The sequence below is a fragment of the Poeciliopsis prolifica genome, unplaced genomic scaffold (genome assembly GCF_027474105.1).
Source record: "Poeciliopsis prolifica strain line A6 unplaced genomic scaffold, Auburn_PproV2 SCAFFOLD066, whole genome shotgun sequence".
Taxonomy (NCBI): domain Eukaryota; kingdom Metazoa; phylum Chordata; class Actinopteri; order Cyprinodontiformes; family Poeciliidae; genus Poeciliopsis; species Poeciliopsis prolifica.
In genome coordinates this window covers 812338-840229 of record NW_026562441.1, presented here as the reverse complement: position 1 = coordinate 840229, position 27892 = coordinate 812338, and the positions used below count along the sequence as shown (strand labels likewise).

General features: G+C 40.3%; 3 pseudogenes; 1 reads left to right on the top strand and 2 right to left on the bottom strand.

The window, feature by feature from the left end:
• LOC129351353 (type II inositol 3,4-bisphosphate 4-phosphatase-like) overlaps positions 1–11270 on the top strand; it is a 50024-nt pseudogene extending 38754 nt beyond the window's left edge.
• A 657-nt stretch (positions 11271–11927) lies between these two features.
• On the bottom strand, positions 11928–13576 carry LOC129351351 (tripartite motif-containing protein 16-like; annotated as a pseudogene).
• Positions 13577–15206: 1630 nt separating this feature from the next.
• Positions 15207–26613, bottom strand: LOC129351321 (uncharacterized; annotated as a pseudogene).
• Positions 26614–27892: the final 1279 nt, after the last annotated feature.

The following is a 27892-nucleotide window of genomic DNA, read 5'->3' as shown; positions in this document are numbered from 1 at the left end:
TTTAGATTTTTTCACACCAGTGGGTTTCATTTTCACCTGGCCGCCTCCTTCAGCTCTGTCTTGTGTCCGTTTGTCTTCGCTGCAGGACGATGGACGGCGTGAACGAGGTCGGGGACGTGACGGTTTCCCGCCTGCAGCCGGACGAAGAGACGGAGGATCAATCTGCAGAAAACAAGGTAGAGGAAGAGAAACGTTTGTTTCTTCGTTCTCTCAGCAGAGAGTTTCACTTTGATACTCGTCTTTGCGGTTTCCTTTCTCATATGTCGAGACTTCATCTTGTTATGTGTGTCATGGGTCAGATGGAGATAAAGGTGCAGTGCGTAATTTTTATGTAGAATATGATCTTTACATATTTGTTAAAACTGTCAGCAAACAGATAAACTGTGAAAACATCATCAGTGGCCAAGTTAAGAAGATTGTGATTGACAGCGCTAAGCCCCGCCTCCTGGCTCTGATTGGTTGTTTCTAATTGGCACTGGAAGAAGGCAGAGGAGCTCAATTGTTTTTACAAATGATCTGTTTCATTCCATAATCTCATGACAAAGAGACAATTTCAATAAATATGTAAAAAATGTTTTTTTATAAAACTTTCATACTGCAACTTTAAAGAAAACCCATCAGATAAAAATTTAATATTTTCATCCATTTGATTTTCTACTGCTCCTAAAAACAGCCAAAGTGTTTAAAAAAAACTTTTTAGTGTCTGGAAAATGGCCCATTTCAAAAACCTCCTGCTTATATTACACAGGTACTGTTCTGTTACCTAGCAGAAAAAAGCTTTAGCACATTTGGTCAGCTGGTTTTACCACCATATGCATGGCACAACGGCTGCTGGAAAAGACAAGTGCTTTGTCATTGACTCACCATCCAGAATCCACTTGTGGCATTCCTGTTGGTTGTGCAGGAGACTCCACTTCTGCTTCTCAAAGATGCACGGTTGTGTAATTGTTTAACCGGTGAGTCTGAACATTGAGTTTGGTGGTGCAACCAGCAGCAGATTATTATTAGAGTGAAATCAAAAACATTAAAATCTCATTACATTTGTAATAATTTGCTATTATAAATGTAATGAACAGGTTTTGTTTAGGCCATAATTCTAGAAGAACAGTGTTTTCTGTCCATTTCACCTCCACTCAGACATGATCGCTTCTCTCCCTGCAGAGCGCCGTGCTGTGTGACGCGCTGCACGGCTCCGTCCAGGACAAGGAAAACAGTCCGATGATGCAAGCAGGTGAGACTCCGGCCGGCGGCCATGTTTCTGCCCGACCCTCCGTCCTCCAACAGGTGTGTCTGCAGCCTTGTGCTCCCAGGTGTGTAAGCTGTACAGGTTTCAGACGGAGGATCACAGGGCTGCTGGTCCGGGAGCAGATGTCAGAGACGCCGCTGTCCTTCTCCTTACCCAAACAGCTGCTGAGCGCGCTCATCAGGGAGCACACCGACAGGTAACAAATAATATGACTTTATCTTAGATAAAGTCATATTATTATTTTCTCTTCTGCTTTCCAGTGGAAATATTTTAGTTCAGATGAAATCAGAAACTTTTATCCCAGATTTTGTTGCTCAGGGTCGAGGAGGTCAATGCGCTCGGTGACCTTTCACCTCACTGGGACGGCCTCCGCCACGACGCAGTCGCCCACTCCCTCCAGCTGATCGGCTGCTACCAGCAAACGCAGGCGGAGCTGCACCGCCTCTCCAGTGAGATCAGAGTGACATCATCAGCGATGACTCAGCCGGGCCTTCCTCACCTCACGCTCCCTCCTCTTCCTCTTCCAGCGGCGTCCTGCTTCAAGGCGAGCAGCAGCAAATCGGACCGACACCTGCAGTTCATCCCCACCAACCTGCACAGCCAGAGGATGGAGGTGACCGGCCCCGGCAGCTCAGGTAAGGCACAGCGCCCCCTACAGGTGTTTGTCCCACTTCCTGTTTCCTCCAGGTGTTTTCCTCTCTTCCTGTTTCCTCCAGATGTTTTCCTCTCTTCCTTTTCCTCCAGGTGTTTTCCTCTCTTCCTGTTTCCCCCAGATGTTTTCCTCTCTTCCTTTTTCCTCCAGGTGTTTTCCTCTCTTCCCGTTTCCTCCAGGTGTTTTCCTCTCTTCCTGTTTCCTCCAGGTGTTTTCCTCTCTTCCTTTTTCCTCCAGGTGTTTTCCTCTCTTCCCGTTTCCTCCAGGTGTTTTCTTCTCTTCCTGTTTCCTCCAGGTGTTTTCCTCTCTTCCCGTTTCCTCCAGGTGTTTTCCTCTCTTCCTGTTTCCCCAGGTGTTTTCCTCTCTTCCCATTTCCTCCAGGTGTTTTCTTCTCTTCCTGTTTCCTCCAGGTGTTTTCTTCTCTTCTTGTTTCCTCCAGGTGTTTTCCTCTCTTCCCGTTTCCTCCAGGTGTTTTCCTCTCTTCCTTTTTCCTCCAGGTGTTTTCCTCTCTTCCTGTTTCCTCCAGGTGTTTTCCTCTCTTCCCGTTTCCTCCAGGTGTTTTCCTCTCTTCCCGTTTCCTCCAGGTGTTTTCCTCTCTTCCTGTTTCCCCCAGGTGTTTTCCTCTCTTCCCATTTCCTCCAGGTGTTTTCTTCTCTTCCTGTTTCCTCCAGGTGTTTTCTTCTCTTCTTGTTTCCTCCAGGTGTTTTCCTCTCTTCCCGTTTCCTCCAGGTGTTTTCCTCTCTTCCTTTTTCCTCCAGGTGTTTTCCTCTCTTCCTGTTTCCTCCAGGTGTTTTCCTCTCTTCCCGTTTCCTCCAGGTGTTTTCCTCTCTTCCTGTTTCCTCCAGGTGTTTTCCTCTCTTCTTGTTTCCTCCAGATGTTTTCCTCTCTTCCCGTGTCCTCCAGGTGTTTTCCTCTCTTCCCGTTTCCTCCAGGTGTTTTCCTCTCTTCCCGTTTCCTCCAGGTGTTTTCTTCTCTTCCTGTTTCCTCCAGGTGTTTTCCTCTCTTCCTGTTTCCTCCAGGTGTTTTCCTCTCTTCCTGTTTCCTCCAGGTGTTTTCTTCTCTTCCTGTTTCCTCCAGGTGTTTTCCTCTCTTCTTGTTTCCTCCAGATGTTTTCCTCTCTTCCCGTGTCCTCCAGGTGTTTTCCTCTCTTCCCGTTTCCTCCAGGTGTTTTCCTCTCTTCCCGTTTCCTCCAGGTGTTTTCTTCTCTTCCTGTTTCCTCCAGGTGTTTTCCTCTCTTCCTGTTTCCTCCAGGTGTTTTCTCTCTTCCTGTTTCCTCCACATGTTTTCCTCTCTTCCCGTTTCCTCCAGGTGTTTTCCTCTCTTCCTGTTTCCTCCTGGTGTTTTCTTCTCTTCCTGTTTCCTCCAGGTGTTTCTTCTCTTCCCGTTTCCTCCAGGTGTTTTCTTCTCTTCCTGTTTCCTCCAGGTGTTTTCCTCTCTTCCCGTTTCCTCCAGGTGTTTTCCTCTCTTCCCGTTTCCTCCAGGTGTTTTCTTCTCTTCCTGTTTCCTCCAGGTGTTTTCCTCTCTTCCTGTTTCCTCCAGGTGTTTTCCTCTCTTCCTGTTTCCTCCAGATGTTTTCTTCTCTTCCCGTTTCCTCCAGGTGTTTTCTCTCTTCCCGTTTCCTCCAGGTGTTTCTTCTCTTCCCGTTTCCTCCAGGTGTTTTCTTCTCTTCCCGTTTCCTCCAGGTGTTTTCCTCTCTTCCCGTTTCCTCCAGATGTTTTCCTCTCTTCCCGTTTCCTCCAGGTGTTTTCCTCTCTTCCCGTTTCCTCCAGGTGTTTTCCTCTCTTCCCGTTTCCTCCAGGTGTTTTCCTCTCTTCCGTTTCCTCCAGGTGTTTTCCTCTCTTCCCGTTTCCTCCAGGTGTTTTCTTCTCTTCCTGTTTCCTCCAGGTGTTTTCCTCTCTTCCAGGTGTTTGGTACGAGGTCGTCACGTTCGGAGCGCCGGCCGATCACCACCAGGCCTTCAAACATGGAGGACTGAAGCGGCTGCTCAGCAAGCACACAGACCACACATACAGGTGACCCTTGACCTCAGATTCACAGCTAAAAATACTTTAGTTTAAAAGAAAATGATGATGAAACACATTTTGTCCCTTGCCAGAATATTTTTCGCAAACCTTTTAGAAATATCTTAAATATAATTATAATTTCTGAATACAGATTGAGAGATTAAAGTTTTAGCTTCACTGACTGAAGTGAAATAATTTGAACATTTTCATCAATTTTACAAATTTCAATCTTAAACAAGTTGATCTTTCTTGCTGAAATGTTGCTTTTCTGTTATTTGTCTTATTTTACGTGCACTAAGACATTTTAATAGAAATACATTGTAGCAGTTCAAGTGTTTGTTTAATTTTGATACCGACATGACAGAATTGGTTTTGTTTATACCTCAGTTTGTGTTGGAGTTGTTTCTCACCGTTCCTTCGCCTTCAGCTCGCGTCGTTTTCCCGTGACGAGTCGTGCAGAGCGAAGCGGCTGCTGGCCGCCGCCACCCAGCTGCAGCCTCTGATCTTCGGCCTGGCGGAGCAGCTGCTCTCCGTGTCCATGGAGGTCGACTCGAACCGCCTGCAGGACGTCCTGGACGACCTCAGGGAGCAGGTGAGAGAAACACACGCACAGCTAACAGGAAGGCAGATGAACCTGACTCGCTGCTCGCCTCTCTGCAGACGTCGCTGTTCATTCAGGCGCTGAACGACGATCTGGAAAGTCGCCCTGCAGGACATGAACAGCCGGGCCAGCAGCCGCAGCAGCCACCTGCACAGCAACGGGTTGCTGTGTGAGGTGTCCCCCAGCGACCAGGAGGGGGCGCCGCAGGACGACACGGAGAACAGAGAGGAGGAGTGGGCAAGTTGGAAAGGGTGGGACGGGGTTGCCAGGTCTGACAGTTTCCAGCAAAAACACAACAAAAAACAAATGAATGCAATGAAACTCTATCTAATGTAATAACATTAGATAGAGTCATGTATGAATAAATGAACAAACGACTGAAGAAACGATAAAAGATAAAAGGAAGGAACAGCAAACAAACAAATGAAACAAATGAAGGAATAAAAGAAGATGTGAATAATGTAGCATTTTACTAAAGTTTGATGCTTTTCTGCCACACAGTGACAACGGCTTTAAAACAATTTTTCTCTCGGACAAATTTTATGAAAAGCATCCCAAATTTTAGCAACCCGTCGAAATCAGTTTTTTTTTCAGTCCAAAGTTCAAAAGCAGCAGAAACTTTCCCAACCTGTGTGGTCGTTTCCATCGGTTGCCTAAACGTGTTTTGCTTGTGTAGGACAGAACGTGGGCGAACGTCGGTAAGAGTCTGGACTGCATCACGGCCATGGTGGAGCGGCTGCAGGAGCGACAGCGCCACCTGCAGGAGCAACAGGAGTCCACAGGGACACAAAGTCCCAACACACAGGTGGGACAGAAAGAGACAAATGTCCCAGTTTGTCCAACAGTAAATTTAGCTCAATAAATCCTTTCCTTTCTCAAATTGCTTGACAAAATAAAAGCATAATTTAAAAACATAAAATAATCAGAAAAATAAGAGTCATTTTTGGGGCCATATATGATTATTTTTAGTAAATCATAATTTACTAATCAGTTTAGTTTATTTTTTAAGCAGTTGGAATCTATTTAAGCTCGTTTAGAAACAAAATCTATAATTATTTTTCATTTATTTGGAATTATTTTGATTACTTTGGTAACTTTTCTACCTACCATGAATTTAAAGAGATGAAGAAAACAATGGGGACCAAAGTGGAAATATTTTTATTTTGTTTTTTAAATGTCCAGTGTGACATTATTATATTATTTGATTCTTTTACAGCTTAAAATAACAATTTTGAATGAAAAATCTTCGACTTCTCCCAATAGTTATTACACTATAAAATAAACAACTATCTTTATAGAGATAATAATAAAGAAATATCTTAAGTTTACATGTGACTTGTAAGAAATGATCAATTTTTATTTTGTTTATATTTTTTATAAAACTGAGCTTTTTGTTTCTGGAGCCTAGAAACAATAAATTAAAAATGTTCAGAGGAAGTTTCTCTCCTCTCCTCCTGCAGGCTCTCCTTCCTCCTCCTCCTCCTCCTGGCAGGAGCAGCTGCTCCCCCTGGTGGTCACGCTTAGGGACTGCGTGCGGGAGGCGGTAACCACGGCCCGAGCTGCTATGACCTTCGTTGTCCTGCAGGGGGCGGTGGCTGCGACTGTTGCTCAGGGTCCAACGCAGATCGTCCAGCGGCGCCACGCCGTCTTCAGCCAGGGGTGAGAAAGAAACTCTGTCCCTGTCCGCCATTTTATCCTGAAGACATTTTGGTGTCTTTGGAGATCAGAAACAATCAGTTTTTAAACCAACTTCAAGTTTAATAACATTGGTTTTATGTTTCCATGATGACAGATTTTAAATGATGACATCACAGCTCGACGTTTCCTTAAAATACTTTTTTTGTTTTAGATAATCTACAAATATATGTAAAAAAGCAGCAAAAAATGATTTTAAAATATTTAATCTTGGATTCATCTTCATAGTTTTTTAGGTTCTTGTTCCATATAAATAAAAATGTAACTTCCTGTTTTATTGTAAAGCTTCTCTCTGTTTATCTTCCAGCTCTCGGCGATTGTTTGTGGATTTATGCTGAAACTGTTTGGAGGTTTGGAGGATCCAGAGTTTCTGCAGCAGCTTCTCTCTGTGGGGATCCTGGCCCAGTTTGAAAGCCTGCTCAGCACCTACGGTACGACCCGAACAATCAGCCCCACATTTTTTTACAGGATGAAAAATACCTCTGAGGCTTTGAGAATTTATCTCTCTTGTTTTTTGCTTCAGTGCTTGAAAACCTTGAAAATATTTGTATTTCATTCAGTTTTGGTTTAGTTTCTAGTGCAAATATCACTACATCTAGAATAAGATTAAACTAAATTATAAACAACTTTTCATCAAGTTATATGAGCTTGTTTTAATGAATAATCTCTTAAACTGGAGAAACGTTCTATTCTACTGGCAGATTATTTTACGTAAAAAAAAATAATCTATAATTTAGTTTTGTCTTATTTTAAGTGTATTATTTTCTTTGAAGCAAGACTAAAATTACTTGGTAAGAATGTTGTGTTTTTGCAGTGTAATGCTGTAATGTGTGAGTCGCTTGTGGCTCCAGGTGACGAGGTGGGGATGCTGGAGGACATGGAGGTGGGCGTGGCCGACCTGAGCAGCATGGCGTTCGCCATCACCGAGGCCCGATCCGAGCGACCCGACGACCTGCAGCCGACGCTCACCGGAGCATGGTGAGCGCTCACACACACACACACACACACACACACAAACACACACACACACACACACACACACACACACACACACACACACACACACACACACACACACTCAGAAAGCCTCATCTCGGGTCATTTCTCCTCCATCCAGGGGCGGTTTTGTGGTCCAGGTGCCGCTTCCCTCTGAAAGCTTCAGGTCGCTCCCTGAGGAGCTGAAGGCCGGCCGTTTGATCCGAGTCGAGCCGGTTCTGTTCAACATCGGGATCAACCAGCACCAGAGTCTGGCTGAGAGGTACAAACACAAAAACATTAACATCTGGGAGATAAAATTACCTCATTTTTTCATCCAGTGTTTTCCTTTTAGTTGAATTTTTGGTTGAAACGTGTTTGTTTTTCATTCAGTGGGTAGAAAATCCAGACATTTTAGTCAAGTAAGAGTAGAAATACTTCATAATAAAATGACTCAAGTAAAAGTAAAAAGTACAGCATAGGAATATTCCTAAAAGTAAAATTACTGAAGTAAATGTAACAAATTACTACCCAACTTTGAGTAGTACTCTACCCACCTCTGTGTATTACTAATAAATATAAATATAAGTGATATCTACTGCAGTACTTACTGAATTAGCTCAGCTAATGTAGCTTTTACATGCTAGCTGAGACATGTTTGTGCTCCATGTAATTAATTACTCTGCTTTTCATTTATTCACCTGAAAGTTTGTCTGTTCTTTAAAAAGCCGTTTAATAAATGGATCTCAGTGAAACTCCTCCATCTTGTACGCGTTAGTTAAACTTTATTGTAGTGTCAGATCGGAGACATGGCGTCGCTATGCGCCGCGCTCGCCTACCAAGATGGCGCCGATCACTTCCTGTTCAGACATGTGGGAACTGCGTATGATTTATTTTTCTGTTTTCAGGTTTGGAGACAGCTCTTCAGGAAAGAGTGAATCAGCAGAGCTGTGAGCGACTCAGAGCTTATTGTAACAAGCTGAGAGAAAAACTTCCTAACATGGGTGAGACTGAGAGGTTTTTGTTTTTTTCATTTCTTTATAGAATATAAAAATTTAATCTAAATGTTTTTCCTTTGAAAAAAAGTTTTTGAAATGACAGAAAACGTCTTAAAAACATTATTTCAATTTATTTAAATTGACCTGAATTCAAAGAGAAGCCGTACATCTCAAACAAGATGGCCGCTCTTTTTGCAGTGGTGGAAAAAAGTCCAGATTTTCCAAATATTTTATCCTGGAGCCAAAAGTTTGGTTAATTGATAGAATTGATTTATTGCCCAGCTTTATGTCTGAACTGAAGCAGCTCTTTCTCTCCCTCAGCTGGTATCCAGTCACTATTAGACCTGCTGTCGTCTCTTGATCGCAGTATCGAGTCCAAGAAGAGGAAAAACGTCGAGGTTTTGTGGCTCGCAGCTTCAGTAAGTCGCTCTGCTCTACAGATTAACTTTGTTTCCATCAGAACTGAACGGTTAGGAATCTCAAGAGCTGAAATAAACTTAAATAAATGCTTATAATTCTACAACAGAAAATAATTCAATTCACAAATATTCTTATGTTCAAAAGCTAACTGCTAAAATGAAGTTGTTCTTTTCACCATTTCTATGCAGGTAAATCTCAAAAACTATAGTTTGTTTTGATTTGCACTCAAAAATGATTTAATCACTTAATAAAACCAGGAAGTTTTGAAACAGACCCAAATTCAGCTGATAGATTGTGTGGATGAAATCACAGGAGAATTTTGGGATTTAGTTTTTGTTGTTTGACTTATTTTTTCAGTGCCAGTTTAAAGTAGAAGAAATGTGCCTGAGTAACACTGGAGCTACTGAACTTGAATATCAATAAATATCAACATCATCTGCAAAGTTTGGCCCATATTGTAAATATAAATAGTGAAAATGTTGGCACTAATACTGAGCCCTGAGGGACACTATTTGTAATATTTTAAAAAACAAAATAACATTTTATCTATTTAAAATAAAGTTATTAAAAATTATTATTTATATTAAAGTTAGTTTTACTTTTTACTTTCTAATTCGGCTCCATTTTTGTTTAATTTTGTGAAAAATTAAGTTGTACTTTTCAGAGGTTTTCATGTCGTTTCCTTCAGTGGTTCTCGGTGCAGCGCCCCCACAGGTGAGGAGGGGAACAGGTTTTTAAATTAGTTTGGTTTGTTTGACTCAGTGCAGTGAGAAATTAAAAGCAGCATCTGAAAGTGTAAAAACTTTCCACCTTTGGTCCCCAGATAACTTTCTCCATGTTTTTTGTGTGCAGGTGTGTCGTAGAGTAAACGGCGTGCGGCTGACCAGCTGTAAGAGCGCGAAGGATCGCACGGCGATGTCTGTGACGCTGGAGCAGTGTACGATCCTCAGAGAGCAACACACACTCAGCCAGCAGCAGTTCAGCTCTGCACTGGACAACATGAGGAGGTGAGTGTGGTCAGCTGTCTTCCTATCCTGTTCATCTTCTCCTGAGGGTTTTTCAACTGGTTTGATTCAGTTTGGTGTGAAGGAAAGATGTAACAAATGTTGGTATTTTCAATTCTACTGGACTATCAAGTGTGAAAACATCCTCAGTTTCTGCATCTTCATTTCCAGTTTTCTATCTTTTAATTTCCTTCCTTCTCTTTCTGTTTTCTCTCTCTTCCGCTCCCTCTTGTTGCACACGCTGCCCCCTGCAGGTCTCGTCTGTCCTGGGGGCAGATGCTGGGCTGCTATGCCCACTCCGGGTTCTCTGTCTCTGGGTTTGACCCGGCAGAGTGTCCCTCCGGCCTCCACAGCCCCTGGATGCAGATGTGTTTTCATTCCAGAAGACATTTTTACCCAGTGGCCTTCCTCCTGGTGACCTCTCACCTCCTGGTTCTCTGGCTCATATTCAGCTTGGTGATCCTACTGGCTAAATACCAGTAAACAAGACTGGGAGCACTGGAAAGCAGGGATTATAATGTTCTCCCAGGTTTGTCTACATGGGGAGAACGTAAATAAATCCAAAGTTCTGTGTGTTTTAGGAAAGACAGAGAAACAATTAGCCTTAATTTATTACCATCCTGATGATTTACAGTCATCAGTCAGTTTGATTTTGTTTTACAAAAAGCAAGAATGTTTGAGTTGTTTGTTCAATAGGTTACTGATTTTTCAATTTAATCTGAGATTCGTTTGTTTAGATTTAGTTACTGACTTTTCCAAATATATTCCTACGTTTTCTTAATCTCTGCTTGTTAATTTGTCCTTTTTTGTTTGTTGTTTTATTTCTGACAGCTTCATTTGGTTTTGATGCTTTTTATGTTGAGTTTTGCTGCCACCAAGTGGCCAAATTGAATTTAATCACTGCAAAAAATCAATTTTTCCAAGTATTTTTCATCCAGTTTCTAGAGCAAATATTTTACTACGTATGAGCTTGTTTTATATGAGCTTGTTTTAAGTCAATAATTCCTTAATATTGCAGAAAAGTACTTGTTCCATTGGCAGATAAAACATTTTTACCATATTATAAGTGAAATAATTTGCCAGCAGATCTAGTTATTTTTCATCAATATTAATAAATTATTGGCTGCTATATATTGTTGAAAAGTTACTTATACTCTTAGTTTTGTCTTATTCTATGTGTACTAGAACAAAATACTTGGAAACATTTTTGTGTGTTTTATTGTAGCCTACAGTTTGCACAGATAGCCTCTGTTTTTGTAGGACCATAGATCTAGTCAAAGTAAAATCTTATCTCCACCAGAAGATGATGTGTTTTCATACAGGACAGCCTGGTTGCTGATCTGTGTTTTCTGTTTCTGTGTGTGTGCAGAGACGGCTGCAGGACGGAGAACGTCCAGAAGAACATCGGCACCAGGAAGTTCGCCTTCAGCAGCGTTCAGCTCCTGACTTTCCCCAAACTCTACAGACCTCCAGACGGCAGCTACGGATAAACTCTTCCTGTTTATACTCTTATTTATGCCCAGAGATAGTTTATTTTTCCATGTGAGTTGTGTGTGATTGCTGGTTAATGTTTGCAGATTGTATTTCTGTGTGAATGAGGGCCAGGTTGGCTGTTCAACGTTTACAGGTGTTTGAATTACAAACATGTTTCTGCAATAAATGACTGAACTCTCGAGTCTGATTCCAAACGGTTCTTCTGACAGTAAATCCTGGAAAGGCCTAAAATTCACTGCTGAGTTGGAAGTATTATGTATTTATATAATCGATTTCCACAACTTTAGTCTTACAGTGAGAAATTCTCAAATAATTTCAGCCTTATGCAGGCGGGCCATCGGACTGAAAGGGAAATTTCCCGAATGGCGGATCTGTTTCAGAATGTGTTTTTCTCAATATAAAGTTTGACCTGCCACCTCTAAAGATTGTGTTTAACAGCAATATGTAATTCATGTAAGTATTATCTCTTTTGTCTCATAATTGTGTATTTATACTATACCATTCACTCCTCCTGGATATAGAAACAGTAGAAAACTTTTGTATCAATATTTATTTGGTAGAAATCTATAAATATAACAAAGTAAGTATAAAGCAATAAAAATAAAGCTCTTGTTCAAAATAAAACCTCAGGTTTGGTCTGACAAACTATAAATGAAATGAGTTCAGGTGAATCAAAACCGGTGCTCGCCTCCATGGCTGAACAGAAACAGGAAGGGGCAGCACCCAAGAAAACCAACATCAACAAAACAAACTAGATGACAAAGTAGCTGCATAGACAGCTGATCTCTGAGAAGAGAAGAAATGTCAATGATGGAGACAAAAGAAACTGAAACTGCCAACTATTTCAGTTTAATAAATTTAGCAGATGATTCATCACCTAAAACCCAAACACCAGCATGCAGAGGTTCAGTGAATCTGGTCTGGACTCTGTGGATCAGAGTCATGGTTTTAGAGACGCTGTAGAAGGAAAGAATACCTGCTGTGTGATCCAGGTAAACTCCTAGTCTGGAGGAAACTGGACCCGATACTGGAGTTAAAATGTTGTTATGACAAAAGATGTAACCTTGTGAGTCACAGCGCAATGACCAAGATTTGTCATTGAATCCAAATCCTGCTGTGCTGCTGATGTTCTTGTATGAAACGGCTACATAGATTTCTCCGTCCCTTTTCACGTCCCAGTAACGACGTCCAGTCAGTCTCTTTATACTGAGGGCTTGATAACGACCAGTAAATCTGTCTGGATGATCAGGATAAGACTGTTTGTTGATTTGTTCTTGTTACTTTTCTGTTTCTATCAGACAGTAACACATTTCTGTGTGCTGTGTTTGGATCCAGACTGATTTTTTGTGAATATTTTAAGAATTCATCTCTAGTCTTAAGTAGTAGAACGTCCACTTCAGTGATCTTCAGATTGATTTTTCTCAATGAGTCTCTCAGGATGTCCTGTAGTTTGTCTCTGAGCTCTGACACAGCTGCTGTCACGTCCTCAAAGTATCTCAGAGGACGGATGTTGATGCTGGATGATCCTGTAGACTCACTGAGTGCTGGCAGTGAGGGGTAGTTGAGGAGAAACTGGGTGTGATCCTCTGTGTGTGAGAGCTGCTCCAGCTCAGCGTCTTTCCTCTTCAGCTCAGTGATCTCCTGCTGCAGCTTCTCCTCAACATCTTTGACTCGACTCACTTCAGTTTCCTGCTGGGATCTGATCTGCTGCTTCACATCAGAGCTTCTTTCTGGAGGAGACGGATCAGCTCAGTGAAGATCTTCTCACTGTCCTCCACTGCTTTATCAGCAGAGACATTGATGGCCTCCACCTCCTGTTGAAGCAGCTTCACATCTTTCTCTTGGTCCTGGATTCTCTGATGGATTTGTTCGACTCTCCTGGAGCTTCTTCTGCTTCTCAACTCTTTCTGCTGCAGCTGGGACTGTTTCATGGCCTTTATGTTCATCCATAGTGCAGAGATAACAGATACACTGCTGATCAGTACGACAGAAGATCTTCATCACCTCATCATGACGAGAGCAGATGTTGTTCTGGAGATTCTTGGATGGATTCACCAGCTTGTGTTTCTTCAATGGTGGAGCATCATGGTGAGGTTGGAGGTGATTCTCACAGTAAGAAGCTGGACATGATAAACAGGACTTGACAGCTTTATCTTCCTCCCAGTTCAGACATCACAGGCCACATCTTCGGGTTCAGCATAGCAGTCAATAGGTGGAATGGTTTTACATTCAGTCTTCTTTAGATCCATCACCATCTTTGCTAATGTGATGTTCTTCACCAGGGCAGGTCTTGGTATGAACTCTCTCCTGCATTCAGGGCAGCTGTATTTTCTCCTCTGATCTTCTCTATCCCAGTGGTCTTTAATACAGTTCCTACAGTAGCTGTGTCCACAGGGAATAGTCACTGGATCCTTCAGTATCTCCAAGCAGATGGAACAAGAGATTTTATCCTGCTGAAATCCTCTCTTCTCCATTTCTGCTCTCATTAACGGCTTGGAGTTTCTTTTTGTTGGAATGGAAACTAGTTTTCAGTTTCATGTAAATATCTGGTTACTGTTGTGTCGATGGTCCCATCATGACGTCTGCAAAGCAGAGGGGGAGGGAACAAAGAACCTGTTTGAGCTGAACGCAGGCTGATCGTTTAAACTAAAGAATTAATTGTATGAAAGTCAAACAAGGAAGCATTTTATCTCCTATGTTATTTAATTTTGATATGAATGATCTCTCGAAGGAGGACAAATATCGGGTATTTCCTAACTTCAAGCTGTCTGGGACTTTATTGAATGTATCAAATGAAGTAAAATGTCTTGGTCATGTGTTGATGGGTATGTTTTTACAACTGTACTTATGATCCAGTCACAGATGAATGTGTTTGTCTTAGAGCTGCAGGTGATGGGGGAGCTAAAAACTAAAGACTTAAGAGGAAGTTAGCCATATTTGGAAGCCATTTACAAATATGGCTAACAAATAAGCCATATTTGCTACTTTTGTCATCTTGACTCAAAATAAGGTTTTATATAATACATTAAGCTATGCTTTATTCCACACAAGAATTGTTTTATGTTTAAAATGTTTTAATTTTTCACTTTTTCCAGCACTTATAAAACAATTTGTAGAACATTTGTGATGATTTGTAGAACAATTTTAAAGTAAAAGTAAAATACTCAAAACAAACTCAAGTCAAAGTCAATTTCAGGTTTTCTAAACAACATAAGAAAACATACAATGTACAGTCAAATTGCACTTAATTAGAGTAGTGTGTGAAAATATAACAAGTTACTTTCCACTATTACCTTTTCAACATGCCAATAAGTTCTGAAGAAGTTTATTATTCACTTATTTATTTAGGTTGTGAGCGAATTATGTGTGAACAGTGGTCAAATTTATTTCTATTCATCAAAGTACCTCCCCTTAAAAACATTTTTTGTCAGTAAATGTAACCAGTACTACCCACTTTTGAACATAAATAACAAAATTAGTAGCTTACATTGGTATCTGCTAGTCAGCATTTATTTTACATTACCTACAAAACCTCTGCTTTTCGCTGGTTTGTTGCCATGATTCAAACTGTGCTGCGCTGCACAGCAGGATGTTTCATCCGCACAGGTGTAATACAGACGCAACCATCCATTTAAATGCTCATGTCAAAAAAACACATCACAACGTGTTAACATTTAAACAGTTAATTAATGAAACAGGCCTGGACAAAAAAGTTAAATGGCCTGTACTTATACACAAATCTGGAGAACAACACATCATATTCAGTCTCTCAGAAACAGATGGTGACAATTTACTGGATTGTAAATCAAGTCAGCAAGGTGCGTTAAGTGTCTTGCCCAAAACGACAACAAAGCAGTGAGCAGAACAGGCACTCCACCACTACGTAATAACATGTTTTCAAGCTTGTAATCAGTTGCTTTAAGTTTCTAGGTTGGTTTTCAACCCCAGGCTGCTGTTGATTTGTCCAGGAAGGTGCAGCACCAAAAACTAACTCCACCATCAACAAAAATGACAAAGTAGCTCGATAAAGTAGCTTCACTAGTGAAGAAATGATACAACATTGAACTTTCACCTTGGAGACTAAAGAACCTGAAACATGCATTGCAACCAAAGGGACATCAGGCCACTGCTGATGATTTCAGCTCAATGAACTCAGCAGAGGATTCACAATAAACACAAACACCAGCATACAGAGGCTCAGTGAATCTGGTCTCCTTTCTGTGGATCAGAGTCATGGCTTCAGAGATGCTGTAGAAACACAGAATACCTGCTCTGTGGTCCAGATACACTCCCACTCTGGAGGAAACTGGACCTGGTACTGGAGTTACAACGTTGTTGTGATAAAATGTGCAACTGTCTGTGTCATAACATAATGACCAAGATTTGTCATCGAATCCAAATCCTTTTGCTTTTCTTACATTCTTGAATGAAACGGCCACAACTCCTTCTCCTCTCATCTCCACCTCCCAGTAGCAACGTCCAGTAAGTTTCTGTCGACTCAGAACCTGAGAACAATCAGTGAATCTGTGTGGATGATCAGGATAAAACTGATGTTGGTTTATTCTTGTTACTTTTCTGTTCTCTTTGGACAATAACAGTTCACTGTGAGCTGTGTTTGGATCCATAGTGATACTTCGCGAACACCTTAAGAATCCATCTCTGGTCTTTGGTTGTGGTTCTGGTATTGTCAGTAGAACATCGACATCACGTAGTTCCAGTTCAATGTTTCTCCATGAGTCTCTCAGGATGTCCTGTACGATGTCTCTGAGCTCTGACACAGCTGCTGTCACGTCCTCAAAGTGTCTCAGAGGACGGATGTTGATGCTGGATGATCCTGTAGACTCACTGAGTGCTGGCAGTGAGGGGTAGTTGAGGAGAAACTGGGTGTGATCCTCTGTGTGTGAGAGCTGCTCCAGCTCAGCGTCTTTCCTCTTCAGCTCAGTGATCTCCTGCTGCAGCTTCTCCTCAACATCTTTGACTCGACTCACTTCAGTTTCCTGCTGGGATCTGATCTGCTGCTTCACATCAGAGCTTCTTTTCTGGAGGAGACGGATCAGCTCAGTGAAGATCTTCTCACTGTCCTCCACTGCTTTATCAGCAGAGACATTGATGGCCTCCACCTCCTGTTGAAGCAGCTTCACATCTTTCTCTTGGTCCTGGATTCTCTGATGGATTTGTTGTCGACTCTCCTGGAGCTCCTTCTGCTTCTCAGCTCTTTCTGCTGCAGCTGGGACTGTTTCATGGCCTTTATGTTCATCCATAGTGCAGAGATAACAGATACTCTGCTGATCAGTACGACAGAAGATCTTCATCACCTCATCATGACGAGAGCAGATGTTCTGCTGGAGGTTCTTAGAAGGATTCACCAGCTTGTGTTTCTTCAATGGTGGAGCATCATGGTGAGGTTGGAGGTGATTCTCACAGTAAGAAGCTGGACATGATAAACAGGACTTGACAGCTTTATCTTCCTCCCAGTTCAGACATCACAGGCCACATCTTCAGGTCCAGCATAGCAGTGATCAGCTGCAGCAGCTTGGAGTCCAATCTTCTTTAGATCCTCCAGCAAAGCCTCTAAAGTGATGTTTTTCTCCAGTTCAGGCCTCTGTGTGAACTCTTTTTGACATTGTAGACAGCTCTAGTTACTTATTTGATCGTCTCCATCCCAGTGGTCTTTAATACAGTTCATACAGTAACTGTGTCCACAGGGAATAGTCACCAGATCTCAGTAAATCCAAACAGATGGAACAAGAGATTTTATCCATCTGAACTCCCTTCTTCTCCATTTCATCTCTCAGTAACAATAACTGTTTCGGTTTTCATTCCCAACAACAGAAACCTGACTGAGATGTAAATATCCGGTTAATGAAGGGAGTGTCTCTGGATCCACCCATCATGACGTTTGAGAACCAGAGGGACAGAGATCAAGGCAGCACTTTGAGCTAAACTTTAACATGTTTTTACCACTCAGTGAATTTAAAAATGTTGCTAAGTTCAGGTTGAAATGCTCCAGGTTTAATCCTGGTTGAATACAAATAGAAAACAGAAATTGCAGTTTTGTCAAAAACTGAAAACATCCTGTTTTTATCTTAGTGTTATTATTAACCACAATAAAACAGAGATACAGGAAGTATGTAAACATTACAAGCAAATTCTGATCATGGATCAGATCTTGTCTCTCACATCAACTCTAAATTATGATTACTAAGCAACAAATCAAGTAGCCTTTGATTAACAGTAAATACTTGATGTGTAATTGTTGACTTTAAGAAAATATAATGCTTATTACTTGTTGGATTACCAACCTGTCATGCTATATTTCAATGTCTGATGCAAAGTTATGTGTATTGGCTGAAGGACTCCTTAAAGAGTAAAATAGTATCTCTGAGTCACATTTTATTCAGCTCAGTTATGTTTCATTCATTGAAGTTTTATGAACTCTTCAGTCTTCCCATGGTCTTTACAGAAACCTTCACTATGACTATAGGAAGCTTTTATAGCTGTTAAATAGTGAACAATTGTAAACCTGGATGAGACAGAGTTTCTATTAATACATCAGAAATCTGAGTCATCTTCCCTGTTAGTAACGGCTGTTATTTTAATGTCTGAACATGTTGCTGCGGTAAACATTTGTGGTTCCACCTATTCTCAGATATGAACTTCCGAAGGGAATAAATCAGTTCCTCAGATCATCTAAATAGAGACAAATACTCACTTTGTTCATACCATTATTTTTTAGAAATAAAAAAAGTTTACATTTGAATTAATACAACTCAATGAATAAACTACATAACAGTTGTTATTTGTCTGGATCCACATAATCAATACAAGTTCAGACAGGAATGTTGAAAGTACCCGAGGCAAAGAGACCAGAAACTTCCCTGTTAGCAACGGCTGTTATTTTGGTTGTTTCAGGTCTAATTGGTTGTAATCAGGCCTGTCACAATAAACAATAAATCAATCACATGAAGAATTAAAGTTATTCTCATTTCTTTCCTTCTACCAAAAACTGGACAATGAAAGTCTTCAGTTTGGTGTTTTGGTCTCAACTGGCCCTGAGTTTGAAGGACAAATTTGTTTACAAAGACTTTATCATTTATTTTAATATGTTTCATTGCTGCTGCTTCAGTTTTCTGAAACTGGTGAAAAGTGTTTTTATGCAAGTTGCAAAATGGACCTCATGGGAATCTATTGAAAACTTCATCCAGCCTTCCACTGAAATAGTTCATTTTGTTTGAGATTTTACTGGAGGACGAGTTCAGTTGTTCATCTGTTTATTGTTGACATGTTTATCCTTACAGGAGAGCTAACAGGATGATGTCCTGGAGCATTGACAACCAATAACTGAACGGTTCACCTGCCAATCATGTTTTTGGATTGTTAGAAAAGGAACAATTGCCCAGAGAGAACTCACAAAGACTCCATGCAGAAAGTCTTTGGTTTGAGATTCAAACTCATGAGTTTGCTGTAAACCAACTGGATCAAAAATTGCACCAAAGTCCAACTCGTGTTTAGTGGTGATCAGAATTGGTCCTAATCGGCTGATTTCCAGCAGGAATTTTGTCTTGAAACATGAACCAGAACCTGAAGGTCTGGAAGGTTGCTATGATAAAAGCACATCTTTAAACGGTGATGTTAAACTGTTCAGTGATTTATAAACTAAGAACAATATTTTAAAGTCTATTTTATGAGCTACAGGGAGTCCGTGTAGTGACTTTAAAACTATCTTAGTGTTAGGATAACTTCCTAGTTTAAGTGAGAACGTCAGCAGCAGCATCGTTTTGGATCAGCAGCAGCTGGATGGTTGATTTGTTTTGGGTTTTTAAGATAAACCTGTGAAGACGCCGACTTCCTCTAGATCTCACTGAGACATTAGTGCTGCATTCCTGGAGATGTTCTTCAAGAGATAGAAGACTGACTTTGCAACTGTCTTTATGTGGCTCTGAAGGCTCAGAACTGAGTCCATCACTACTCGTAGATTTCAGCCTGATCTCTAGTTTCCAGCTGTAGTAACTCAAGCTGTGTGCTGATTCTTATTCTTTCCTCTTTAAGTCCACAGAGAATAAAGTCTAAATAATTGGAAAACAGCAGAAAAAAAAATCAAAACTTGCAAATAAAAGAATTAAAAATCTAAGAAGGAAAACTACCATTGCAATAAATCATTAACTGATTTTAAGGAGTTCTACAGAATTATTAAATGTTTCTAACAGATAAAACATAATCCAGCCACAGATTGTTGGCCACAATAGATTTTTTTGGATTCAATCACGTGTCTGCTCAAAAGTGTTATCTGATTACAACATAGAACATTAAAATTTGATAAAAGTAATCAAAATAAAAAGGCTGTTATGAAAACGATAGACGCATGCTGTTTTTATCTGCTAAAGGGTAAATGGCCTGAACTTGTTTTAGGGGATCCCAAAGCGCTTCATGCGACATTCAGCTTGTAAATCAGAGAGGAGAGAACAAGGAAGATCTTCAAACTGTTGAAAAATTATCATTCAAATTATCATTATCGTTCAAAAGCTGAGCCTTTTCTTTTCTTAGTGCCAGTTTAAATGGGTTAAACTGTTATGTTAACTCTGTGGAATGACAGGAGTTCCTCTGGCTGGGAAAGCAAACTCACAACTGATTCAAGTAATGGTAACGTGACTCTATGCAAAATTTGTTCCTTTAAAGAGACAGTTTGCATCTTGTACATTTGCAAGCAGGTTCACCAGGTTGTGTTTCTTTAGTCCAGAAACATCATAGTGAGGTTAAAGGTGAATCCTTAAATGGATCCAAACAGATGGAACAAGAGAGTTTCTCCAGCTGAGTTTCTCTGTATCATTTTAAATATCAGGAATATCAATCGCCTAAGTTTCTCTTTTCTAGAAGTTAGTTTAAACTTTATTCTGGACATGTGACTTATTCAATCAGACGTTGAACTCTTGCATTATATTTCAGACCACTGACATCTAAAGGGTGGAGTGAGCAATAAATGTCAGTGAACAAAGAGGAGTTTACGGTGTAATTTAGTAGGAATCACCCAGTTAATGACTTTACAGGAAAAGCTAGTTTGAAACAGAAACTAATTATCTCTGTTTACAGCAGCATCTTTAGTCCCAATGTCTGTGTTTAAAATGTAGATTCAGATTTAATCATCACTTTATCTGATTTTCACATCAGTTTTTCAGTTTTAGTGAGTTAAATAATCTCCAACCAAAAAGCTCATTCTTGTCACTAAAATGAAACAAACTGCTCTTCCAGATTGACCAGCAAACACATTTAGATGGTTCCTCTGGGGAAGAAGTGCGCCACAAACAGTTTATTGATTTGGATGCAGAGAGGAACTGAGTTAAAATGTTTCATCATTAGAATACAATGAATATGCAGACCCAGTTTGGTGAGCAGTTGTCCTCATACAGCCTGCTCTTGGCAGGGCAGTCCAGAGTATACTGGCACTGTAGCCTGAAGAAATTTGGGGAAAAGATCTTGAGGACAAATTTTATATAAAACTCCACAGAATGGCTCCTTTTCAAGTGTAGACATCTAAGGTAATGAAAATATATAGAAAATAAAGTGAAAGAAAAATTAAATGTTTCTCTTTTAGTAAACTATAAATCCATCACTGGCCAGCTGTACATCAAGTGTTTAACCAATTTAAATAATAATTTAAACCAAGAACCAGAAACATAACTAGAGAGGAATATCAATCGCCTTTGATGCACTCAAATCTGATGCACAGATTTGAGTGCATCACTCAAATCTGAGATCCCTTTTGGGGTCATCCAGGTTAATGGTTTGGACCCTTGAAATGGTTTCAGGATCTTTAATAATGCAGATCACCATTGACTTGGTTAATGGTAGAAAACATCTGGCCTGCTGTGGATGCCAGGCCTCCTTATTTTAGGAAACTATAATCAAATTGGGCTCTTTAACACTTTTTGTGGTTAAAGAACTGGACCAACTCTCCCTGTTTATTTAAAATATGTTCTGTTCGGATTATATCTTGTCCAGTGACAAAGTCTTATTCACAGAAGTGGCAAGTATTTATTATCACAATAACCTTTTAATACTTTAAATCATCAAATCTTTATTCAAAGTTAAACTTTTGGATCAGAGGTTATCCTACAGTTTTTGAGTTGGTTTATGGATTTTCACATCAAACCATCACTGACCACATTGTTTAATTTCATGACTAAATATTTATTGTCCAGATGTGAAAAAGAAAATTATGGTACAGCAAAAATAGGGAAATAATTAAGATTATAGGCTGCAGAAAATTTATAATAAAATAAAATTACTGATTCTCCATAGAAACTTTGCAATCAGATGGAAAATTTGAATAAAATATCCACATTTACATGCAGAGAAATTATATTAATATCTTAATCTAAACACTGTAATTGTCTAAAAATAACCACCATTGACCAGTTAATTAAACACTAATTAGAACATCATACATCTTAAATGTAATGGTATTACAAATTCCTCATAAAACAAAACCAATAATGTCCAATATACATGCAAAACATTCACATAATTCAAATTAAACTGACATCAAATGACTTTATCATGTGTGGAAAAACATAATTTAAACCAAAAACCAGAAACATAACTAGAGAGGGATTCACTCTTAAAGTATTATAAAACTCCTCCTCATCATGTTTCTGGGGTCAAATTACTACAGTCTCTTGGAGATGCTGGGTCTCCATCACCGGTCTGAGGGTCCATTAGTTCAGAACCACTTGTTGATCGTTTCCTGTGACATCTGCATACATGAGTCTCCACCAGCCTCCATGTTTTCTGAGCATGTGGCTGAAGAACTTCTTGCATGCAGCTGCACCAAACTACCAGTAGGTGGCTCCACAGAACTAAAAATTCCTGAACATCAGTTTATCTGAATGATCTTGCTCCTCCATACAGATCAGATTTACTCCAGCATTATCTTCTATTTTGTTAGATCAGCCAAAAAAAAGCTCCATTCAGTGTCCTACAAAATAAAAGTCACTTTAAAAGAGATTAAACTTTTTATGTAGTGGTTCATAAACTTTTGAATATTTTGCCTCTCTAGTCAAATATCTTCACTTCCTGCTTACAAGCCACTTTTTAAAATCTTTTATAAGTGCCTCTGCCTCCATGTTGTTAAGACCAGGGTCAAGGTAAAGATGAGGAGGGTGGAACTGAATCCTCTATTATATTATGGGCAAGAATGTATACTATTTTTTTTATATACAGACACCTGCTTATGAATAAAAATGTAAGTTTGATGTTGAAGTTAGAGAAAATTTCTATTTGTTTTTGTAATTCTCGTCATAATACGATAAAATCCTCCTCACCCCCCAACACACAAATGGTTCGGCTGCAGAAAAAAACGTATAAATTTAATTTTATTATTCTGCCCCTGTGCTGCAATAAATGCCGGTTCGCTACAGACATCCTGAGTCTGTCTCACCGCTGTGGGTCAGAACAAGATATCCCAATATAAAGAAATAGTACCATGACTATCACCGTGACGCAGCTCAAATCCCCGGTGCCACCTGTTCACTGTTCCTTCTCTGTTTCACCTTAACCTAATATTACTACCAGGAGGTTCACAACTCTGTTCAGAGATCAGAAAATATCCACCCCATAAAGCTGGGGCAACCAACACCTCCTCTGTGACGCTGACCCCATTTTTATTTTTTATTTTATCAATTCAAGTATTTATAGGGGCTTCTGAATGTCTAAAGAAATCAACGAGCAGCTACTGAGTTTTCTTTGCCCTGATATTTCTCAGAGGTGCCAACATCACAAAAATTATGTAGTTAACCCCGCAGAGCTTTTTCAATGTTTAAAGCAATCTGCAGCCAAGTTGCTGTGGACAGTCAGATATTATTTGGGTTTATTTAGTAAAATAGTAGGAAATGATCTATGCAACATAGAATAAAATACCAAGGTTTTTTTTTTTTTTTAGTGGTTGAAATGAAAACTTATCATAAACTATTGTTTTTATTTCCATTAAAAATGTTGTTTATGTTTCATTATTCAATTATTCTCTTCTGTGTTGCTGCTGAACTAAATTGATAAAGTTGAAACAAATGTGCACAAGTAATCAGCACACCAGATCCAAGCTGTAACCTACAGGCCTTGAAGGCTGTCGACTGTCCTTCAATAGGGCCATAGATCTAGTCAAAGTAAAATCTTATATACACCAGAATATTTTGATACAGGATGTCGCCTCTCCTGTTTCTGCGCCCAAAGAAGGGTTATTTTCTTATGTAAAGTGTGTGTGTTCACAGGTCAATGTTTGCTGATTGTATTTCTGGGTGTATGAGGACCATGTAGGCTGTTCACTGTGTTTATAGGTGTTTGAATGACAAACATGTTTTTGCAATAAATGACTGAATTTATGAGCCTCGGATACCAATCAGTTCTTCTGACAGGAAAAGTTTTAAACTGTATTCGAAAGGCTGCCTCAGGTATGACATATTATAAAAAGTTATCTTTCCCCACGAATAACAAAAAACAATGACAACAAAAATGAGGAACAAAAGTAAAATATCAAATAAAGCAACTCACAAACATGTTTTGTTTGGTTATCTTTATTGTTCTTATATATTTTTCCAGGATGAAAGATTAAATAATTAAAATCTGTTAAATGTCACAAAATCAGTTTCTTCAGATTTTTATAACAAAGTCTCAAGTTGATTCATTCATCGAAGAAAAAGGATTTTAACAATTAATTTTGTCATGAAATGGTTCACTTTTCTGATTTTAACAATGCAAATCCAACAAACTACAGAAGACAACTGAATGCAGAAATCTTGTCTGTTCAGAAGGAATCTGCTGATTTCTACATTGGAAGCAGGAAATTTCCTTCTATTTGGCAATTTCTTTCAGATTTCATTTTCCAGTTGTTATGCAGAGCTTGAGTTGAAGAAAACATTTTCACTGTGTTGCTAATCTTTTTCAATCTCCAGATTCATCTTGTATCAGATTCCAAAATAAAACAAATTAAAACATCAGTTGTTTTTGAGATTACTCGAACAGTCATTCTCCTAATGTATGTTTTTTTGTTTTGTTCATACAAAAAGACTCCTGAACCAAAATACATACATAACATTCGCAGAATAACCTGATTGGCAGTTTCTTGACAACTTTCTTTCATACCACAGCAAATAATTATATCAATAGAAAATACAAATTTACACCAAAAACCGGAAACAACTAAAGAGGTACTCAGTCTTAAGAAAGTATTATAAAATTTCTGCGCATTATGTTTTTTGATCCAAATTACCACAGTCTCTTGGAGATGGTAGGTTCCCATCATTGGTCCAAGGGTTCATTAGTTCAGTGACCACCTGTTGATCATTTCTGCTGAGATCTGTATATGCGAGTCTCCACCAGCGTCCATTTTTCTAGGTCTGTGACTGCAGGACCTCCCCGAACATCAGTTTTGTTGAATGATAAAAACTGGTCCTTCATACCGATCTGATTTACTCCAGTATCATTTTTAAGTCAGTCACAAAAGTCGCTTTCAGTTGTCCCAAAAATGGACAAGATGGAGGATGGAGTGTATGGAGTGGATGAGGGTTGTTAGAAGCGGAACGGCTGTGAAGTGTATGAGGGTTGGGCATAGGGGGACGACTGTGGACGGGGTGAGGGTATTTCATAGGGGGACGACTGTGGACGGGGTGAGGGTATTTCATAGGGGGACGACTGTGGACGGGGTGAGGGTATTTCATAGGGGGACGACTGTGGACGGGGTGAGGGTTGGGCATAGGGGGACGACTGTGGACAAGGTGAGGGTTTTTCATAGGGGGACGACTGTGGACGGGGTGAGGGTATTTCATAGGGGGACGACTGTGGACGGGGTGAGGGTTTTTCATAGGGGGACGACTGTGGACGGGGTGAGGGTATTTCATAGGGGGACGACTGTGGACAAGGTGAGGGTTTTTCATAGGGGGACGACTGTGGACGGGGTGAGGGTATTTCATAGGGGGACGACTGTGGACGGGGTGAGGGTATTTCATAGGGGGACGACTGTGGACGGGGTGAGGGTATTTCATAGGGGGACGACTGTGGACGGGGTGAGGGTATTTCATAGGGGGACGACTGTGGACGGGGTGAGGGTTGGGCATAGGGGGACGACTGTGGACAAGGTGAGGGTTTTTCATAGGGGGACGACTGTGGACGGGGTGAGGGTATTTCATAGGGGGACGACTGTGGACGGGGGTGAGGGTTTTTCATAGGGGGACGACTGTGGACGGGGTGAGGGTATTTCATAGGGGGACGACTGTGGACAAGGTGAGGGTTTTTCATAGGGGGACGACTGTGGGGAGGGTGAGAGGGTCATAGGGGGACGACTGTGGACGGGGTGAGGGTTGGGCGTAGAGGTTCGACTGTGGAGGGGGTGAGTGTTGGATGGCGCCTGTGGATGGAAATATTAACAAATTTTTGAGGGGTTCTTCTGACGGTACATCCTCCTCAGTTATTGCCAGTTCAATGTTTCTCCATGAGTCTCTCAGGACGTCCTGTAGCTTGTCTCTGAGCTCTGACACAGCTGCTGTCACGTCCTCAAAGTGTCTCAGAGGATGAAAAATGATGCTGGATAAGCCTGTAAACTCACTGAGTGCTGGCAGTGAGGGGTAGTTGAGGAGAAACTGGGTGTGATCCTCTGTGTGTGAGAGCTGCTCCAGCTCAGCGTCTTTCCTCTTCAGCTCAGTGATCTCCTGCTGCAGCTTCTCCTCAACATCTTTGACTCGACTCACTTCAGTTTCCTGCTGGGATCTGATCTGCTGCTTCACATCAGAGCTTCTTTCCTGGAGGACGGATCAGCTCAGTGAAGATCTTCTCACTGTCCTCCACTGCTTTATCAGCAGAGACATTGATGGCCTCCACCTCCTGTTGAAGCAGCTTCACATCTTTCTCTTGGTCCTGGATTCTCTGATGGATTTGTTGTTGACTCTCCTGGAGCTTCTTCTGCTTCTTATCTCTTTCTGTTGCAACAGGGACTGTTTCATGTCCTTTATGTTGATCCATAGTGCAGAGATAACAGATACACTGCTGATCAGTACGACAGAAGATCTTCATCACCTCATCATGACGAGAGCAGATGTTCTCCTGGAGGTTCTTGGACGGATTCACCAGCTTGTGCTTTTGTAATGGTGGAGTGTAATAGTGAGGTTGTAGGTGATTCTCACAATAAGATGCAAGGCAGTTTAAGCAGGATTTGACAGCTTTTATCTTCCTCCCAGTGCAGACATCACAGGACACATCTTCAGGTCCAGCATAGCAGTGATCAGCTGCAGCAGCAGTTTTCTTCCAATTTTCAACCAACGTTGCTAACATGATGTTTTTCTTCAACACAGGTCTCTGCCTAAACAACTCTCTGCACTGAGGGCAGCTATAGATTCTCCTCCAGTCTTCTCCATCCCAGGAGGTTTTAATACAGTTCATACAGTAGCTGTGTCCACAGGGAATAGTCACCGGATCCTTCAGTAAATCCAGGCAGATGGAACAAGACAAGTTATCTTGGTCTTGGGAAACTCTTCTCTGCGCCATTTCAGCTCTCAGAAATAACAACTGTGAGTTTGTCTTTCCAACAACAGCCACTGATTTGAGCTCAGGTGTAAATATCAGGTTCCTGAAAAGAGTGTCACTGGTTCCAGCTATCATGATGTTTATAAACCAGAGGGGGAGGGAACAAAGTAGGACTTTGAACTGATTATCTGTGGAAATTAAAATGTTTTTACAATTGAGGGAATTTTAAAAGGCCGTTGAGCTCAGGTTAAAAGTGACAAAATCGTATTCTATGAAAACTATCATAGCATTCTGTTTTTATCCTAGTGTAAAAATTAACCAGTCAAAAAGCTACATAAGTCTTGTGCAAATCATGTACATAAACAAAAGATTATGGGTCACAAATATTTTATTTTATTGTCCCAAATATAGAAACTTCTGCCCTTATTGGCACTGAAAGTGAGGAATATTCAATAATCGTTATTGCCATTCTGACATGGTGTTGTACTGGGAGCAGCAGAAGTACTGCTGCTGAATCAGATCTAAACATTCATATTTATACGATTTTTGCTGAATGCCTGATTGTCAGATAATTCAGGGAGATTGCTTGATTTTGTGGTTCTATCAGAATTTGAAGTCTTTTAGATTTCTCAATTAAATGTTACCGTCTGCGATTACTTCATCCAATGCCAGTGTGTTTTATTTCTTTTTGGCGGAAAGGCCTCAGCTGCTTGGTGTTATTAGTCAACTTTCTTCAGTTTGAATAGGATTTAGCCAGACTGTTGAAGTTTAATTGTAGTTTGGTGTTTAGAGTTTGATTTAGAGTTAGCTGTTGATGCTTTTATTCATTAATTACTGCATATTTTTGCAAATTACAGAACAGACATTTGACATTAAAATAATTTAACCCTTCATGTTATTTAACTGCATGGTGAAAGTTGAGTTATTGTGAAATTGTGGTCATGTTTCTACTGTCCATTTGATAAAATTTTCTACCACTGTCCATGTAGTGGACTACACTGCAAAACACAATAAGCAAACCCATACACAGTTTCAAAGTTTATTCATTAAAAAAATTTCCCTCCAACGAAAAGCTTTTAATTTGATTTGAAGTTAAAAGCAAACAAACTGCACACCCAGTTAGATCAACTACTACATAAAGAAAGTTTTAGGCAAACAGCAGCTTGTAAAGCCACACCTGTAGTTAAACATTTAATATAATCAAAAACGACCTTTGTACCTCCATCACCACTTCTGACTAAAAATGAGGTCAGGCAGCCATTACTATCTTTCATTTACAAGTTAACGGTCTTGTTCACAG